Source organism: Aquarana catesbeiana, linkage group LG05, assembly GCF_042186555.1.
Source record: "Aquarana catesbeiana isolate 2022-GZ linkage group LG05, ASM4218655v1, whole genome shotgun sequence".
NCBI lineage: Eukaryota > Metazoa > Chordata > Amphibia > Anura > Ranidae > Aquarana > Aquarana catesbeiana.
Window position 1 is genome coordinate 97,539,789 of NC_133328.1, and position 19,307 is coordinate 97,559,095.

General features: G+C 44.0%; 2 protein-coding genes across 2 annotated transcripts in view; one reads left to right on the forward strand and one right to left on the reverse strand.

The window, feature by feature from the left end:
* LG05H9orf152 (linkage group 05 C9orf152 homolog) overlaps positions 1-4,889 on the reverse strand; it is a 53,312-nt gene extending 48,423 nt beyond the window's left edge. The window contains exon 1 of the mRNA XM_073630002.1: positions 4,748-4,889. The gene's annotated coding sequence lies outside the window, so the exon portion shown is untranslated. The remainder of the gene's footprint in view (positions 1-4,747) is intronic.
* Positions 4,890-5,040: 151 nt separating this feature from the next.
* The window catches only part of XYLB (xylulokinase), a 277,360-nt gene continuing 263,093 nt past the window's right edge, over positions 5,041-19,307 (forward strand). The window contains exon 1 of the mRNA XM_073629999.1: positions 5,041-5,167. The gene's annotated coding sequence lies outside the window, so the exon portion shown is untranslated. The remainder of the gene's footprint in view (positions 5,168-19,307) is intronic.

Sequence of the window (19,307 nt, forward strand, 5' to 3'; positions counted from 1 at the left end):
TATTTATACCATCTCCTCTGTTAGATAACAAAGTGTCCTAGTGTCTGTGCTTTATATAAAAAAAAAGCACAGACACTAGGACACATGTTCTTATCTAACAGAGGGGATGGTATTAACGAAACATGGTGGCTTAACAACCACTTTAAGCTAATGAACTTACTGTTAGAAAGAAGAAATGCTAATCACTAAGTTACTGTGCTGTCCAGTAAAAAATAATTACTTCAACATGGTGCAGTGTGACTTTTAAAAAGGTGCAGGTCAGTGGCATAACTAGAAACTTCAGGGCCCCGGTGCAAGAAACCAGGAAGGGCCCCCCTGACCGCCAGGGCCCTTTCCATTAATCCCGGGCCCTTTCCTCTGGTCTGGATTCGAGTGCCATAGACTGCAATGTTAATTCACTAAAATCACAAGGAAATCGCGAGGAAGTTGCAAGACTTTTGGGGTCACAGCAGTGTGAACTGAGCCTTACAGCCCCACAGCCGTCTTGCCCCCCCCCCCCCACAGTGGCGGAACACCAGGGCCCAGTAGCGACGTTTACGTCTCTAGTAGTTCTGCTGTTGGTGCAGGTACATACATGTTTGACACATTTTTGGCGCATTTTGGCAGGGTTTTGTGCTTAACAATCAAAAAAAAATGTGCGAAGCATGAAAACACATCAATACCCTTGTAAAAACATGCTACAAGAATTAAGTGAAAAACACTAGATTTTGCAGCAGCAGTGTATATTTATTATATTGACAAATGAAAACAGCTTCTTGTATTAAATGAACATTCTGCTAGTTTATAAGTCAGGGATTCTGCCTGCAGGCTACTAGACCAGAGATACTGGCTTCTTTATTCTGTAATAATGTATCCTCCCTTTAATTACATGATTGTATTTAAGTATTAAGTTCTTGATGTCCTGAGAGGGCTCGTTCAGCCTACCCATGTAATTCATTGTTAGCTAGAATTATGGTATATAAAGTGACATGAAACTCTGGTTTTAGACCCGGTTCACACTAAGAAACGCATGTGAATTGCACAGGAACTGCATTCCTGTGCAATTCACATGAGATTTAGTGCGGTGCAATTTGAGCCCATTCATTTTGAATGTGCTCAAATAGCGCCAAAGACATGCATGCAGCAAATTTGGAACCGCACTGCAACCAGATCACATGGTCATTTTGTCCTGCATTCACGTTTTTGCCTGCATTTCGATGCTTTTGATGCGTTTCTGATGCGTTTCTTCAGTTGTGGACAGTTGAGGACATGTGCATTCCTCTGTGTTTTTGATGCATTAGGGCTCATTCCTACCAGATGTGTTACCAGTGCGTTTTTTTCTGCATCAAAAACGCATGGACAATGTTTAACATGGATTCCAATGGCCCTAATTCACACCAGTGCAGTGTGTTCCAGTGCAGTCAACAAGTAGAACTGTATTTCTGTGTGGAACATGGCAAAAAGCATCAAAAATGCACTGGAATGCACGAACACATCAAAAATGCACTGGAATGCACGTCCTTAATTAAGATGAAGAAAAAAAGGGGAGAAAAACACACTAGAAAGCATTAAAAACACATAAAAAATGGACTTGAATGCATCAAAAATGTGCATGTAGAAACACATTTGTAACGCAGAAATTGTGGTGTGAACTGGCCCTAAAAATAATAATAAAAAAAAAGTATTTGAGTATGTATTCTTGACTCTTGACTTTTTTTATTGGGTGCTGTGACCCGACTTTCTGTTAGAGGGTGGCTACGTTCATTCTCCATGGTCCCACTGTATGTAGGAAAATAGTCACCTTCTCTGGCTTGCACCTGAAATGGAATAGGGACTATGGTCTATGGGATTTGTAGTATGTATAGAGTATTGCATACTACTGCAACTAACATGCACAATCCAAACATATGAAAGTGAGGGGGAAAAGGAGAGGTTTGGTAGCTTGCAAAGGTAGTTACAAGGAGGCAGAAAAACACAGTAATGCCCCATACACACGAGCGGAAATTCCGCCAACAAAAGTCCGATGAGAGCTTTTGGTCGGAAAATGCGACCGTGTGTATGCTCCATCGGACTTTTGCTGGTGCAATTCCAGCCAGCAAAAGATTAAGAGTAGGTTCTCTATTTTTCGTTCGGAAAAAGTTCCTATCCAAAAATGAATTCGCCTGTATGCAATTCGGAAGCACAAAAAATCACGCATGCTCGGAAACAATTCGACGCATGCTCGAAAGCATTAAACTTCATTTTCTCGGCTCGTCGTAGTGTTGTATGTTTCCACGTTCTTGACGGTCGAAAGTTCAGAGAACTTTGGTGTGACCGTGTGTATGCAAGCCAAGCTGGAGTGGAATTCCGTCGGAAAAACCATCCAAGATTTTTCCGACGGAAATTCCGCTCGTGTGTACGAGGCATTGGATTGCAGGGATTACAGGACATGTGGATGAATTATAAGTCCCCCCATTCATAGATCCTGTTTCACTCACAGAAGCTGTAGTACAGCTTCTATGAATGGCGGAGCTGGGTGGAAAGGGCAGGCATAGTCTGGCTCTCTTGATGAGAGTCAGTAACAGCCCCTTAGTTGTAATAACCCCTGCCGCAACAGTTAATGGCAGCGGGAGTAGGGGTGGGACATGGACGGAGAAGGATTTCTACTGACAGAAGAGGAATCAACACAAAGGACACATTCTTCTGATTGTAAATGATGCAGATTTTTCTGTTTTGTTTTTTTTAGCTACACTTAGGGATTAATTTACTAAAGGGAAAAAGACTGTGCACTTTGCAGTTGCTCCAGAGCTTAGTAAATGAGCAGAAACTCTCTGCTGAATTCCATCATCCAATCATGTGCAATCAAAAATGCTGTTTTTTAACATTCTCCTTGCACATGATTGGGTTCTCTTTGCAAAGTGAAGCCTTACCTAATTTACTAAGCTCTATCGCAACTGCACTTGCAGAGGGCAACTGCATTTTGCAAAGCACACAGGGGTTGATTTGCTAAAGGCAAAAAGACTGTGCACTCTGCAAGCGCAGTTGCTCCAGAGCTTAGTAAATGAGGTAAAGCTTCACTTTGCAAAAAGTTCCTAGTCACGTGCAAGGAAATCGATAAAAAAACGCATATTTGCTTGCACATGATTGGACGATGGAAGTCGGCAGAGCTTTTTCTCATTTACTAAGCGCTGGAGCAACTACTCTTGCAGGGTGCTACTGCACTTTGCAAAGTGCACAGTCTATTTGCCTTTAGTAAATCAACCCCATAGTCTATTTGCCTTTAGTAAATCAACTCCAGTGCATAAAAAAGCATATGTATTGTTCTGAGGTTTATGTGTGTCTGTAAGATTGTCTCTTCTGGCACAGCAATTAAGGATTGTTTTGTGGCAGATATATGCAGTATATATTTTGAGTAAGCTTGAATTCCGTTTAACCAAGCATCATGCTGCAATGCCAACTTTTCACCACCACGCTGTGCACTCTATTGTTTGTTCCAAAATGTTTCTCTTCCTCAAATTCTAAAGTTGATAGGTATGTGTTGGTAAATCTAAAGAAAGACCAAAAACATCAAGATGGATCGGTACAGGGCTAAGAACTATGGTGGGCGATTTCACTGCGAGATATACATGTATGTAAAATATTACTTTTGGTGAACTGACAATTTCCATATGTAGGGGGTGTGTCCCTAATCAATCACCTGATAGAATGTCTGATCCCAACTCATTACTAAGCAAAGGTTTACACCATGTATGGTGAGCTACACTGATCTGCATAGATCAACGCAGGCTCAAGCCAAAGGGCACATAGTGAACAATTGTTTTCTAGGTGCCCTGTTCACACTATACTGCTGCATTGTGGTGGGTTGCAGTGCTCTTGCAAGAGCAGTTGCTCCAGAGCATAGTAAATGAGCAGAAACTCTGTTGACTTCCATCATCCAATCATGTGCAAGCAAAAATGTTTTTTTTTTTTCCTTGCACATCATTGGGTACTCTTTGCAAAGTGAAGCCTTACCTCATTTAGTAAGCTCTGGAGCAACTGCACTTTTCAAAGTGAACAGTCTATTTACCCTTAGTAAATGAATCCCTTGATTCAACTCTTTACACTGCAGCACGTTGCAGCAATTTTGAATAAAGAGTAATTTTTCGACATTTGAATAAAGTGACACTTCAATAAAAGAGGAAAAAATAAACAAATAAATCCCTACACAACAAACATTTTAGCCTCGGTTCACACCAGAGGCGGCACGACTTGTATAGAAGTCTATGCAAGTCGCCCCCAAAGTCGTACAGGAACCTTTTTCTAAGTCGGAGCGACTTGCGTCGCTCCGATTAGAACGGTTCCATTGTACTGAACGGGACGCTACTTGTCAGGCGACCTAGGTCGCCTGACAAGTCGTCCCAGTGTGAACCGAGGATTAGCGTGCAAACTGGTATGAATGTAGGGTTAGTTTACACCAGTGTTACCCCCTGAAGAGTGAAAGGTGGTGGGGAGGCAGTGTATAGCTTTCTCAGTAAGTGCTTTAATGCCTTAAACCCTGCACTAGCATGCCCCAACGTGCATTGCGTGTGGTTGTGGAGTGCTGCTGTTCAGTTGAAAGAGTCATGTTCAGCAGGCGGTACTTCCTACTAAAGGCAACATCAGAGATCATTGTTGCCGCAGCATATGTACTCCCCCTCCGCTGTCTTTGCGGTAAAAAAGGGAATGATTGGAGAGCGGTAAAAACGGTGCTCAGCCACACGTTTTTACTGCCCCCCCAAACACAAGTGTAAAGGAGGCCTGAGCCACTTACCTGGCACAAGTCTGAACTCCTTCCCTGAAACCTGTAACTCTCTTTTCAAAGTTTCTCTGGTAATCGAGGTTGAATCTGTCCACTGGGAAGGCTAGCAGTGTTCTACATAGCAATAAGTCATGGTGACTTTAAGATAAAGTTTGCAGCAGCTCAGAATAAATGTACAAACAGGTATTAACAGTTTTAACATGCATGCCAGATTGGCTAGACTTCAGTACACAGGGTACCTGTTCGAACAGCCAGAAAATTGTTCCAGCAGGCATAACATGAAAAATAACTTGCTGTCTCCTGCAGGCCTGCTGGAACTAATTCTAAGTACACATGAAATGCTGATGATGGGACAAGGTACATCACAGGGCCTGCTACACCCTTCCAGAGTACACGGCGATCGTATCCAGCCTGCCAGCTCACTGAATACAGGTAAAAGCCCAAACTGCACAAAATAATCCCCTAAGATTCATTTTGAAATAGTCTATCAACCATACAATATACGACAAATGGAAGTTCTTGGGCCAAAGCTGCTTTTATGTCTTGAGATTTTTTTTGCAGCAATGCATTGTTAACAGGAAGTAACAACACAACAACACATTTTCTTTTATTTTATATTTGGATCTCCTCAGAATTAGAAGATAAAGATGTCAGGTGTTACAGGATTTGGGTTTTCATGCTATCACTGACTGTAACTGGGCACATTTATGACTCACTCACCCAGGTGCAGAAGACTGTACAGCTTAACCGCTTGCTGACCAGCCATCGCGATTGTACTGCGGCAACATGGCTCGGCTGCGTGAAGCGCCGTTGTGTTACGTCGCGTCCTTATTTGTCCACTAGGGGCGCGCGCGCCCCCTGCTCGCCCACGGAGCCGATGCGAGTGCCCGGCGGTCGCGATCACCTCCGGGCTCCCGCGATCGCTCGGGGCACACGGAGAACCGGGATCTGTGTGTGTAAACACACAGTCTCCGGTTCTCTGAGGGGAGAAGAGACTGATCGTCTGTTCATACAGAGTATGAACAGCGATCTACACAGTCCACTCCCCCCTTCAGTTAGAACACACACTAGGGAACACAATTAACCCCTTGATCGCCCCCTAGTGTTAACCTCTTTCCTGCCAGTGACATTTTTACAGTAATCAATGCATTTTTATAGCATTGATCGCTGTAAAAATGGCAGTGGTCCCAAAAATGTGTCACAATTGTCCGACGTGTCCGCCATAATGTCGCAGTCCCGATAAAATATCGCCGATCACCGCCATTACTAGTAAAAAGAAAAATAATAATAAAAATGCCATAAAACTATCCCCTATTTTGTAGACACTATAACTTTTGCGCAAACCAATCAATATACGCTTATTGCCATTTTTTTTTACCAAAAATATGTAGAAGAATACATATCGGCCTAAACTGAGGAAAAAAATAGGTTTTTTATATATTTTGGGGGGATATTTATTATAGCAAAAAGTGAAATATATTGCGTTTTTTTCAAAATTGTCGTTCTTTTTTTTTTATAGCGCAAAAATAAAAACTGCAGAGGTGATCAAATACAAAGAAAGCTCTATTTGTGAGAAAAAAAGATCTCAAATTTTGTTTGGGTGCAACATCGCACGACCGCGCAATTGTCAGTTAAAGTGACGCAGTGCCGATTCGCAAAAAGTGTTCTGGTCAGAAAGGGGGTAAAATCTTACGGGCTGAAGCGGTTAACCACTTCACCTCCGGAAGATTTACTCCCCTTAATGACCAGGTCATTTTTTGCGATACAGCACTGCGTTATTTTAACTGACAAATGCGACTGTGTACCCAAATAAAATTGTCATTTTTTTCCCACAAATAGAGCTTTCTTTTGGTGGTATTTGATCAACACTGCATTTTTAATTTTTTGCGCTATAAACTAAGAGACTGACAATTTTGAAAAACAAAAAAACCCAATAATTTTTACTTTCTTCTATAAAACATATACATTAACCACTTGCTTACTGGGCACTTAACCCCCCCTGCTATCCAGACCAATTTTTAGCTTTCAGCGCTGACACACTTTGAATGACAATTGCGCAGTCATACAACACTGTACCCAAATTAAATTTTTATCATTTTTTTCCCACAAATAGAGCTTTCTTTTGGTGGTATTTGATCACCTTTGCGGTTTTTATTTTTTGTTAAAAAAATGTAAAAAGACCGAATTTAAAAAAAAATTTTTTTTAAATATTTTGTTATAAAATTTTAAAACAGGTTATTTTTCTCCTTCATTGATGTACATTGATGAGGCGGCACTGATGGGCACCAATAGGTGACAGTGATGGGCACTGATGGGTGGCAATAATGGGCACTGATCGGTTACACTGATAGGCAGCACTGCTAGGTGGCACTGATTGGGACCACTGGTGGGCATTGATAGGTGGCACTTGTGGGCATTGATAGGTGGCACTGGTGGGCACTGTGGGCACTGTCAGGTGGCAATAGCCTCTTCCTCTTCGGGACCGATGTCCCTTGCAGATAAGTCGGTGATCGGCTTTTTTTTCTCCTCGCGCTGTCAGCATGAGGAGAAAAAAAAAAAACGATCACAGAGCTTTTGTTTTGATCATGTAATCAGCTGTCATTGGCCGACAGCTGATCACATGGTAAAGGGCCGGGACCCCCTTTTTGGTAAAAAAAATCCTAATAAGCCTATATTGATAGGGTTACGAAAACGTATAGTGTCTACAAACTATTTTATACATTTATGGAATGTTCATTTATTTATTTTTTTATTCTAGTAATGGCGGTGATTAGCGACTTATAATGGGACTGCGATATTGCAGCGGACAGTCTTGACACTAACTGACACTTTTGACACTTTGTGGGAACCAGTGACACTAATACAGTGATCAGTGCTAAAAATATGCACTGTGACACTATCACTATGACACTGGTTGGGAAGGTGTTAAACATCTAGGGCAATCATAGGGTTAACTGTGTGCCTAGCTTGTGTTTTTGTGTACTGAATGTCCTGCTTTTGCTAGGGGATCTCTCCCCCCCTGTCAGATTGGAGATCTGCCTTGTGTGTTTTACCGACGATCGGTGAGTGCCGGCAGACATCCAGTGCCTGGCACCCGTGCCTGGCTTCTGCTGTGAATATTCACAGCAGAAGCGGCCCACCGGTTGTGTGTGCGTGCACCCCCGAGGCGGAAGTGCAGAATCACACATATATATGCATGATTCTGCACAGGAGAGCCGCTCTGTAGCAGTAAATCTGCTATAGGGTGGTCCGGAAGTGGTAAAAATAGAACGTATCTCATAGTTGCCAACATTGTAAAAAAAACTTTTAGGACACTTTTTTGGCTGTAGGTGGAGTCGCATTATAATTAGGGGTGGGGCATGCGTTTGTAGGCGTGGTATAGAAAGATTAAAAATGTGCCACACCGAAAAATGAGCGTGGCTTATGCGAATAGTGGGTGTGTCGTAAATGGGCGTGGCTCAAAGGGGGTGTGGTTAGAGTCTGAGATGAATGAGGGATGGAGAGGGAAAGGGGAAAGGGGGGGAGAGGAAGAGGGATGGAGGGACAGCAGCCCCAGATCCTACACCACAATAGCAATATGTGTATTCCAGAGTTTAACAATCAGCAGATAAAGATACCCCAAACACCTGGTGTTAGCGCTTCAATCATCCCGGCACCATGGTTGTTATGGTGCCAGGATGATTGAAGCGCATTATTTCTATTATTACATTGTAATATAAAATTAAATAGTTCAACTCACCATAATGCAGAATCAGTGGGAGCCCTGAGCGTGTCACCTGCCACATCGCCTGCCACCAGATGCCATCAGGTGCCCCCAGCAGAGTCCGTCCCTACATCAGGTGCCCCCAGAGGAGTCCCTCCTTACATCAGGTGCCCCCATCAGCGGAGCCTTCCTCACATCTGTGTCCCCAGCAGCGGAGTCCTCCTTACATCTGTGTCCCCATCAGCAGAGCCCCCCTCCTTATATCTGTGTCCCCAGCAGCGGAGTCCCTCCTTACATCTGATGTCCCCATCAGCGGAACCCCTCCTTACATCTGGTGTCCCCATCAGCGGAGCCCTCCTTAAATCTGGTGTCTTCATCAGTGGAGCCCCTCCTTACATCTGGTGTCCCCATCAGCAGAGTCCTCCTTACATCTGTGTCCCCATCAGTCCTCCTTACATTTGTGTCCCCATCAGTCCTCCTTACATGTGGTGTCCCCATCGGTCCTCCTTATATGTGGTGTCCCCATCAGTCCTCCTTACATGTGGTGTCCCCATCAGTCCTCCTTACATGTCTGGTGTCCCCATCAGTCCTCCTTACATGTTGTGGTGTCCCCAACAGTCCTCCTTACATGTCGTGGTGTCCCCATCAGTCCTCCTTACATGTCGTGGTGTCCCCATCAGTCCACTTTACATGTCGTGGTGTCCCCATCAGTCTTCCTTACATGTCATGGTGTCCCCATCAGTCCTCCTTACATCTGGTGTCCCCATCAGTCCTCCTTACATCTGGTGATTCCATCAGTACTCCTTACATGTCGTGGTGTCCCCATCCATCATTCCTCCTTACATGTCGTGGTGTCCCTATCAGTCCTCCTTATATGTTGTGGTGTCCCCGTCCATCAGTCCTCCTTACATCTGATGTCCCCATCAGTCCTCCTTACATGCTGTGTCCCCATCAGTCCTCCTTACATGTGGTATCCCCATCAGTCCTCCTTACATCTGGTGTCCCCATCAGTCCTCCTTACATGCCGTTGTGTCCCCATCAGTCCTCCCTAAATGTCGTGGTGTCCCCATCAGTCCTACTTACATGTTGCGGTGTCCCCATCCATCAGTCCTCCTTACATGTTGTGGTGTCCCCATCAGTCCTCCTTACATCTGGTGTCCCCATCAATCCTCCTTACATCTGGTGTCCCCATCAGTCCGCCTTACATGTTGTGGTGTCCCCATCAGTCCGCCTTACATGTCGTGGTGTCCCCATCAGTCCTCCTTACATGTTGTGATGTCCCCATCAGTCCTTCTTACATGTTGTGGTGTCTCCATCCATCAGTCCTCCTTACATGTCGTGATGTTCCCATCAGTCCTCCTTACATGTCGTGGTGTCCCCATCAGTCCTTACATGTCATGGTGTCCCCATCAGTCCTCCTTACATTTCGTGGTATCCCCATCAGTCCTCCTTACATGTTGCGGTGTCCCCATCCATCAGTCCTCCTTACATGTCGTGGTGTCCCCATCAGTCCTCCTTACATCTGGTGTCCCCATCAGTCCGCCTTATATGTCGTGGTGACCCCATCAGTCCTCCTTACATGTTGTGGTGTCCCCATCCATCAGTCCTCCTTACATGTTGTGGTGGCCCCATCAGTCCTCCTTACATCTGGTGTCCCCATCAGTCCTCCTTACATGTCGTGGTGTCCCCAATCATTCCTTCTTACATGTCGTGGTGTCCCCATCAGTCCTCCTTACATGTCGTGGTGTACCCATCAGTCCTCCTTACATGTCGTGGTGTCCCCATTAGTCCTCCTTACATGTTGCGGTGTCCCCATCCATCAGTCCTCCTTACATGTCGTGGTGTCCCCATCAGTCCTCCTTACATGTCTTGGTGTCCCCATCAGTCCTCCTTACATGTCGTGGTGTCCCAATTGTTCCTCCTTACATGTTGTGGTGTCCCCATCAGTCCTCCTTACGTGTTGTGGTGTCCCCATCCATCAGTCCTCCTTACATCTGGTGTCCTCATCAGTCCTCCTTACATCTGGTGTCTCCATCAGTCCTCCTTACATCTGGTGTCCCCATCAGTCCTCCTTACATCTGGTGTCCCCATCAGTCCTCCTTACATGCCCATGGTGTCCCCATCCGCGGAGTCCTCCTCACAGATCAGTGTCCGTCCCCAGCAGCGGAGCCGGCCTCACATCAATGTCCCCATCAGCAGAGTCCTCCTGTGTGTCCCTGGCAGCAGCGCCCTCCTGCATGCAGCATCTGTCGTGTCCCCTTCAGCGGCAGCTAATGCGTTCCCGGGTTTCTCCGTGTGTTCAGTGGAGAGGGGAGGGGCCTCCCCTCTCCACTGAACACAAGGGGATTAGCACTCACGGTGGCAGCGGCGGCCATGTTCTTGTAGCCCGCTGGCTGTTTTTGCTAAAACATTCCCGATTTTCCCAGGACAAAAAGCAAAATCCCAGGAATTTAATCGGAACAAGCTCCGATCGGGACAAGGGTCCCAAAATCGGGGTTGTCCCAGGAAAATTGGGACTGTTGGCAAGTTTGCGTATCTCTGTGCCTGGGGATCACAGGTGTTTGCTTAAAGAACAATGACAGACTGTGGCTTTATGCTGGTAACAGCTCCTCTGAGTGTTTACATGTGTATATGGATGGATGTGTGCCCCTGGATGCAGACAGTTTGCATCCGGCCCATTTATTCATCCCTGTATGCATGTAAACCTTTGGATGTGCAGTTGTCATTGTAAAGCACAGCCTGTCATTCTTTTGCTTGTGTTTATCTAGCAAGGTTACTTTGCGGTATAAGCAAGGAAGTTCAGACTTCTGCAGTGTATAAATGTGCTTTTACTGAACAAAAATGCTGTACATACAAAAATATTACAATATTAGGAATACAGTACAAAACTGACAGATATCAAGCAAGATGCCTAGCAAACAAGCAGAAACTATGATCTGTAACAGTAGAAATACGCTTAAAAGTTACTTAACTCCAGTTACTGTGTGTTCATGATCTCCGTTGACACCTAGGACTCAGGCTTCTTAAGAAGTTGCTAGAAAATCAGGCAAAAGAGTCTTTAGGGCTCCATCAGGCATTAACACCACAGCAGGTAGAAGTTTTTTTAACCAGCCAGAAGACATAAAGAATCTTTCACCTGATTCTCCAGCAACTGCTTAAGAAGTCTGAGTCCTAGTTGTCAACGGAGATCACGAACACACAGTAACCGGAGTTAAGTAACTTTTAGACCCTTTTCACACTACCGCGACTTCAAATTTGATCGATTTTGCCGCAATTTCGCGGGTGCGATTTCAGGGAATATCTGTGTAACTTGCATCAAAGTCAGACCATAGTAGTGCAGGGGCTACTTTGAAGTCGGTACGACTTGAAGTCTTACTAATATGAATGGTTGTCATTGGAAATAATGGGGAACGACCTGTCATGTGACTTTGCAGTCCCAAGTCGTTGTACAAGTCGTACAAGTGTGAAAGGGGCCTTAAGCATATTTCCACTGTTTACAGACCATAGTTTCTGCTTATTTGCTAGGCATCTTGCTTGATATAGCTGTCAGTCTTGATTTGTATTCCTAATGTTGTAATAGTTTTGTATGAGAAGCATTTTTGTGTAGTAAAAGCACATTTATACACGGCAGAGGTCTCAGCTTCCTTGCTTATACCCCAAAGCAACCTTACAAGATAAATGCAAGCATAACAGTCACTAATTTGTACAGGCTGCTCTCTGCAGCTGCATGCAATCACCTGGGACCACGGCTGCAGACATACGCTTGTTTTTACCGTGTGCTGCCATGTGAATGAGACGTTATGTTTTTTTCCTTTAAAGTATAACAAAAGCTTGCCTGAGAGATCCGAAAAAAAGGGGTGGAGAGCTGAAGTTACACTCTGCAGAGTTCAGTGAGGAGAGCTGTGAGAGCTGATTGGAGGGAAGGGACACACCCCCCTTCACACAGAGTACAGGAACAGAGCTGAGGCTGTCAATCAACTGCCAGTCCTTCTCCTGACATCATTTTTCTCTTAGTGGGGTTGATTTACTAAAGACAAATAAACTACTCTTTGCAAAGTGTAGCTGCCCTCTACAAATGCAGTTGCTCCAGAGCTTAGTTAATGAGGTAAAGCTTCACTTTGCAAATAATACCCAATCGTGTGCAAGTAAAATACAAGGACAACATCTTTGCTTGCACATGATTGGGTGATGGAAGTCAGCAGAGGTTCTGCTCATTTACTAAGCTCTGGAGCAACTGCTCTTTGCACTGTGCACAGTCTATTTGCCTTTAGTAAATCAACCCCTTAGTGCTTTTAATTTAGACGAGCACACACTACAGAGGGATATGTGTTGTACATAGTTCATGTTTGAGGTTTACAATTACTTTAAGTTTGTGGGTGGACAGTTCAATTAGCGAAGGAAACTTCACCGCTTATTTTGCAGACAGCTTAGCAATAGAAAAATAGAAATGTCAGTCTACCGATGACGCAATCTTCCATTCACTAGCAAGCTTTGCTAAAGAGGGAAGCCAACTTGAAGGCCACAGATAACACTCATCACATGGGCTCCTTTCAGCTTCACAATAAAACAAAAACCATTATGAAGTGGTTTAAGCACTTTGGTTTTATTAAAAAATGACATAAACAGAAATATCTATTTAAAGTGATTGTAAATGATCACCTTGTAAAACAACCCATTCGGTTTAAAATACAAATGAAAGGCAAAACATGTGTATTGATATAAAAAAAATTATTAAAAGACATTTTTCCCTTTTTTATAAGTGATCACATTCCCTCTGTTCTTAGCTGCATAAGAGCTGGAGAGAGAAGAAGCAGCAGTGCAATGAGGTTCCCAGTGAATGGCTGTGCAGCAGGGGTGTGTCAGGACAACTCTGATCACTGAAGGAGAGTACACTGAGTTCCCAGCATAGCTAGAGAACTGACCACGCTGTGCTCCCCTGCTTAGTGTGCTCAGTTTTTAACAGGAAAGTAGCAGGACTGGCAGGAATACCAGGGATTTCACATAAAGGAAGCAATACAAAGAGAACAGGATACTTTCTCATACAAGTACATGGTACGGCAGGTACATATCAGGAATATGAAGTGTTGGGGTAACAAATGCTTTAAAGGGAAACTCCACAAAAATTAGCAAAGAAAAAATAATATAGCGTATACAATTGTGACACAAGTCATATTGTAATTGAATGTTACTAAAAATTACCTTTCCTTTTAAATCTGCAGTGCTGTAATTTTCTGTAAAATGCAATACAATATGGCTACATGGAGGTGTTCTGTGCAAAGAATGTGTACATCACGCACACCCCCAAAACATAATTTCCTGCTTGTATGATTGATTCACCAATTTTCCCAGAAGTCTACACTATGATACAATTCAGATGTTAGCATCCCCTGTAAGACAAATTTCATTTTTGGTGAGATACTCCCAATAGGAAATCACGTCTAAAGGGATACAGACCCAGCAGCTTTCCTCAGAGCCCTGCAGGTGCCGCAGCTGATTGATAATTATGAAACCACTTCCATTAGATTCACTTACCACATGGACACAGAAAAAACACACAGGGATTTCTTCAGAATAACAAAAGGTAGGAATCTGCAACAAAGTTTGTTAAAATCCCTGCAATGTACATTGAACACCCAGAGAGAAATGTTTTTTTCTTAACAAAAGTGGAGTTACTCTTGGTTAAGGCAACCTATGCTGAGACAGATACGAGGGCTGCCATTTCTGCTTGCAATATTAGACCCTTACTTTGCAGAGATGTCCTTATATTACCAATTGGGCTTTGGACACAGCAAATAAAGGAAAATCCCCCCAGTAGAACATGGACACTTAGTGAGTTTAAGGCTTCATTCACACTTGAGCGTAGCAAATTAAGGTGATTTTTTTTTTTTTTTTTTTTTGTGGTTATTTTTCAAGTTTTAGAAGCAATGTGCCTTACTGAAGTTCTTTGGGGCAGAATTATGTGTTTTTGGGCTCATAGACTTTTATTACGGGAGGCTGATGTTATGTGCTGCAAGCTCCGCGCCACCGTGCACAATGTAGTCCAGCATTTAGGAGGTTAAAACAGATGATGAGGAGGTCCTACACTACCTCCTCCTCCCCTATTAATTTACAATTGCTTTGCTCTCTGAAGCGTGTTCCATGTTTGGATCACTCTTCAGAGAGCAAAGCAATTGTAAATGAGGACGTACTGTGTTTTTCTGCCTCCTAGTAACGCCCGCTGTGAGCTCCTGAACCTGTCATATTCCCCCTCACTTCCATTTGTCTGGCATGAGCAGCGCACGTTCGTTGTGGTCATGTGCACTGCTCTATTTAGACTACAAATCAAATAGTCCCGTGTCCATCTCAGGAGAGAACAGGAGAGGGTTGCTATGTTCCTACATACTGTGGGACCACGAAGAACGTATCCTCTAAAAGTAAGTCAGATCACAGCAGAAAAAAATGAAATTTGGAGGTTTGGAGGAGGCTGAGCAATAGAAGAGACTTTTTTTGAGTTAAGACTATATACTTGAATAGAATGGTTTTTTAGTGTCACTTTAAAGTGGATATAAACCTGAAATTTTTTATTTATTTATTTTTTTATATCATACTGTAGAGTATTCTATTTCCTATCATTTGAGCCCAGTCTTGCCACAAAGAGTTAATCCATCCCTGAGCAATCCTCTTTTATTATTCAGTGAGATAAAACTTGACAAACTGAGAAAAACTTTGTCAAATCCTCCCCCTTGCTGTGAGTGACAGGTGATTTACATCTCATGCACTAGCCTAAGACATGCATTATTTTTTAATTCCCACCCCCACTCCTTTCTTCTGCTGCTCTGCAAGGATTGGATGTTCTTGGTTGGTGTCAGTAGGACAGTGGACAGTGTTAGTAGTTTTTTATTTATATGTATTTTCTTTTTACAAGTTAATTTGTTCTTAATTTTTTTTTCACAATCCTTTTTGGGGGTGGGGGGCTTGGGGTTCTGGACCGTGTCGGTATGGGGGGTGGGCAGTTGTAGTGTCAGTAGTTTTTTATTTACAATTTTATTTTGTAATATTTATGTATTTTTTTTTATCAGCCCTGTTGGGGGCTCTGGTGACATGTCAGGGGTCTAAACCGAGACCCCTGACATCTCCCATTTGAGACAGAGAAAGGGACAGAGGACATAAATTCCCCAGTCCCTTTCTCCGCATTGAAGATGAATGGAGAGGAGACAGAGGCTCCTCTCTATTCATAAACTGAAGCAGAGTAACACACAGGTTACTCTGCTCAGCTATCACAGAACACAGGATCGATCGGTAATGAACGCTCACTGTGTCCCATTCAGAAAAGAAAGGGGCCGGTGTTCTGCCGAGAAAGTTCCGCTCGGCGGATAAGGACCCCCCCTACTGCGCAGGCGCTGCGCCTGCGCAGTAGGATCCGGCGGAAATAGCCGAAGGGGAATAGGTCCAAATCAGCTGTACACGGCGCCTGTAAGAGGGCCCCTCGCGGGCTCGCTTCGCTCGCCACGCTTCGGGCACGGCCTCGCTTCTCTCGGCTCTTTTAGATTCCCCCTCTAGGTCCACTTGGACGGTAGGGAAGGAACCTGGACCCAGAGCGCAGGCGCTGTGTACAGCTGATTGTCGATCTTCAGCTTCGGCTATCTCCGGCGGCTGTTAGTAGTTCGTACTGCGCAGGCGCTGTGCCTGCGCAGTACAGGGGGGGAACTTATCCGCCGAGGGAACTTATTCGGCAAGACACCGGTATATGATATTCCGGCCCCTTTCTCCGCTCCCCATCCTGATAGATTAACCCCCCCCCAGCCCGCAGGAGAGAAGGGAAACCAGCTGCGGGGGACAAGGGGGGGTGGATGTGGAAGACACAGCGGGCAGATGAGGACACAAAGGGGGGTGGAGGAGAACACAGGCGCTAGAGGAGGAGGAAGACACGGAGGACAGTCGGGGATGATCGGTGCAGTGGGGGACAGCTGTGAACACTGATCTCCCTGCATGGCTTTTCAGGTGAAAGCCGCGGGAGGGAGAGGAGAAGCAGATGATAAAAAGCCATGCAGGGAGATCGGTGCTTACAGCTGTCCCTGCCGCACCAATCATCCCCGACTGTCACTGGACATCCATGTGTGCAGAAGTGACAGGGGGCCGTGAGCGCGCTCTGCTTTTACCCAGAAAATGCTCTGCCTCTCCTATGCACGCTCTGGCCAAGGGGAGTGAAGAGGTGGGTGGGGAGTCTGCTGGCGTCAAAAATCTGCCCACCGAGCGACGGATAACACACCCGCCCACTGAATCCAGAGTTTTTGGGGGCTCAAAAATAGAGAAAGGGGAGATGTTTAAAAGGTAAGGATACATGCAGGAGGCATGTTTATCCTTATAGTTCAGCACTATGGCAGTAGTTTATATTTGATGACAGTGGGTTTACATCCACTTTAAGTGTTATTTGGGCCCTAACCATTCCATACATAGTTACATAGTTAGTATGCTTGAGACCGATACTCTATCCAAAACTAAAGCACATTTAGGCTTTACACATACTGTACTTTACTTGTATTAGGCTTACTTTCTGCTTTCCTACTAAGTTTAAGGCCCCATTCACAGCTCAGTGCTTTGTAGTTTGAAGCTCCAAAAATGCTGGAAGAGAAAAAAAAATCAATTATTTCCTATAGAGATTGTTCACATCTCCACTCCAAGTCATCTGAAGCCAAACGCCTGAAGTTCAGAAAAGTTCTGGAGCTTTTTTTTAGCTCATAGTGGGCAGATTTGCATGTTTTTGGCATGTTTTTATTCCTATAGAAATAATGGAAACAATTTACATGGTTTTGTGTCCTTTCGTGCATTTTGTTGCACATTTTTTTGCAATTTTTTGCCCAAATGAAAAAAGTAAAAAAAAAAATAGATATAATATATATGAAAACATACAATGCTGAAAAAAGTATTTGCTTCCTTTCTGATTTTTTTATTTTTTTGCATATTTGTCACACTTAAATGACTCAGATCATCAAAACATGTTATTATTACACAAAGATAACCCAAGTAAATACAAAATGCAGTTTTTAAATGATGGTTCCATTTATTAAGGCAACAAAGCTGTCCAAACCTGCCTGGCTTTATCTGAAAAAGTAATTGCCCCCAAAACGTAATAACTGATTGTGCCACCCTTGGCGGCAACAACTGCAATCAAGAGTTTGCGATAACTGGGAATGAGTCTTTCACATTGCTGTGGAGCAATTTTGGCCAACTCTTCTTTGCAGAATTGTTTTTATTCAGCCACATCGGAGGGTTTTCCAGCACGAACAGCCTGTGTAAGGTCATGATACAGCATCTCAATTGGATTTAAGTCCGGGCTTTGACTAGGTCACTCCAAAACCTTCATTTTGCTTTGTTTGAACCATTTGGAGGTGGACTTGCTGTTGTGTTTCAGATCATTGTCCTGCTGCATAACCCAAGTGCCCTTGAGCTTGAGGTCACAAACTGATGGCCGTACATTCTCCTTTAGGATTTTCTGGTAGAGCTCAGAATTAATAGTTCCATCAATTATTGTAAATCATCCAGGTCCTGAAGCTACAAAGCAGTCCCACACCATCATGCTATCTCTGCCATGTCTGACTGTTGGTATGATGTTCTTGTTATGAAATGCTGTATTCGTTTTAAGCCAGATGTAATGGGGCGCACACCTTCCAAAAAGTAACATTTTTGTCTCATCAGTCCACAGAATATTTGCCTAAAAGTCTTGGGGATAATCAAGATGTTTTTTGGTAAATGTGAGATCAGCCTTTGTTCTTTTTGATCAGCAGTGGCTTTGACCTTGGAACTTTCCCATGGATGCCAATTTTGCCCAGTCTCTTTCTTATTGTTGAATCATGACTGATCTTACCTGAGGCAAGTGAAGCCTTCAGTTCTTTAGATGTTGTTCTGGTTTCTTTTATGACCTCCTGGATGAGTCATCATCATGCTCTTGGAGTAATTTTTGTAGGCCGGCCACTCATGGGAAGGTTCACCACTGTACCAAGTTACCTCCATTTGTGGATAATGGCTCTCCTCGTGGTTTACTGGAGTTCCAAAGCCTTAAAAGTTGCTTTGAAACCCTTCCTAGACCGATACATTTCAATTACCATACTTTGTTTCTAATCTGTTCTTGATTTTTTTCAGATTGTGGCAAATCTGAAAGCCTGGGGAATGCCCAGGAAAAAACCAAAGCCTACTTACCACTAGCTCGCAGACAACCAAACTGACCTGTCTAACAGTACGCGTTAAAAACGGGTTTAGTCCGCACGCATTTGCAAATGCATACGTAAGCCACAGAGCCTCATCACGGCACCCTGATATCTGTGGTTCTAACACTAAAATATGAGTGTCCCCACAGTGGAGGCACATGCATTCTAATCGATAAATGCTGGCAGGTGGACTGAAGAGCAGCCCATCCCTTCCTTAAAAGTACAGAAGCACACCAAACACCCAGCAAATAGCACCATGGCTGCAAAGGTGCTGGTGCGTTTCTGGACCAATAAACACGCCAAAGTGATCTAAAAAAACTTGCCACCGCCTTCATTTATAGCTGGCTATCGCAGTAAGCGGCTTTGGAGGGCTACAAACAGATGCAAACAAAGCCTGGGGAATGCCCAGGAAAAAAACAAAGCCTACTTACCACCAGCTCGCAGACAACCAAATTGACCTGTCTAACTTCTATTTATGTGATTTCTTGATTCAACAGGTCTGGCAGTAATCAGGCCTGGGTGTGGCAAGTGAAATTACTCAACTTTACAAAAAATTGTGGTTGTGTCAGAAACCATGAATCAGACTGAGACAGAAGTACAGTTAAATCACACTTGTTTAATAATAATAAAAAAAGGTAAACAGAGCAAACGTAGTCAAAACATAGCCAGAGTTCAGGAACCGGAA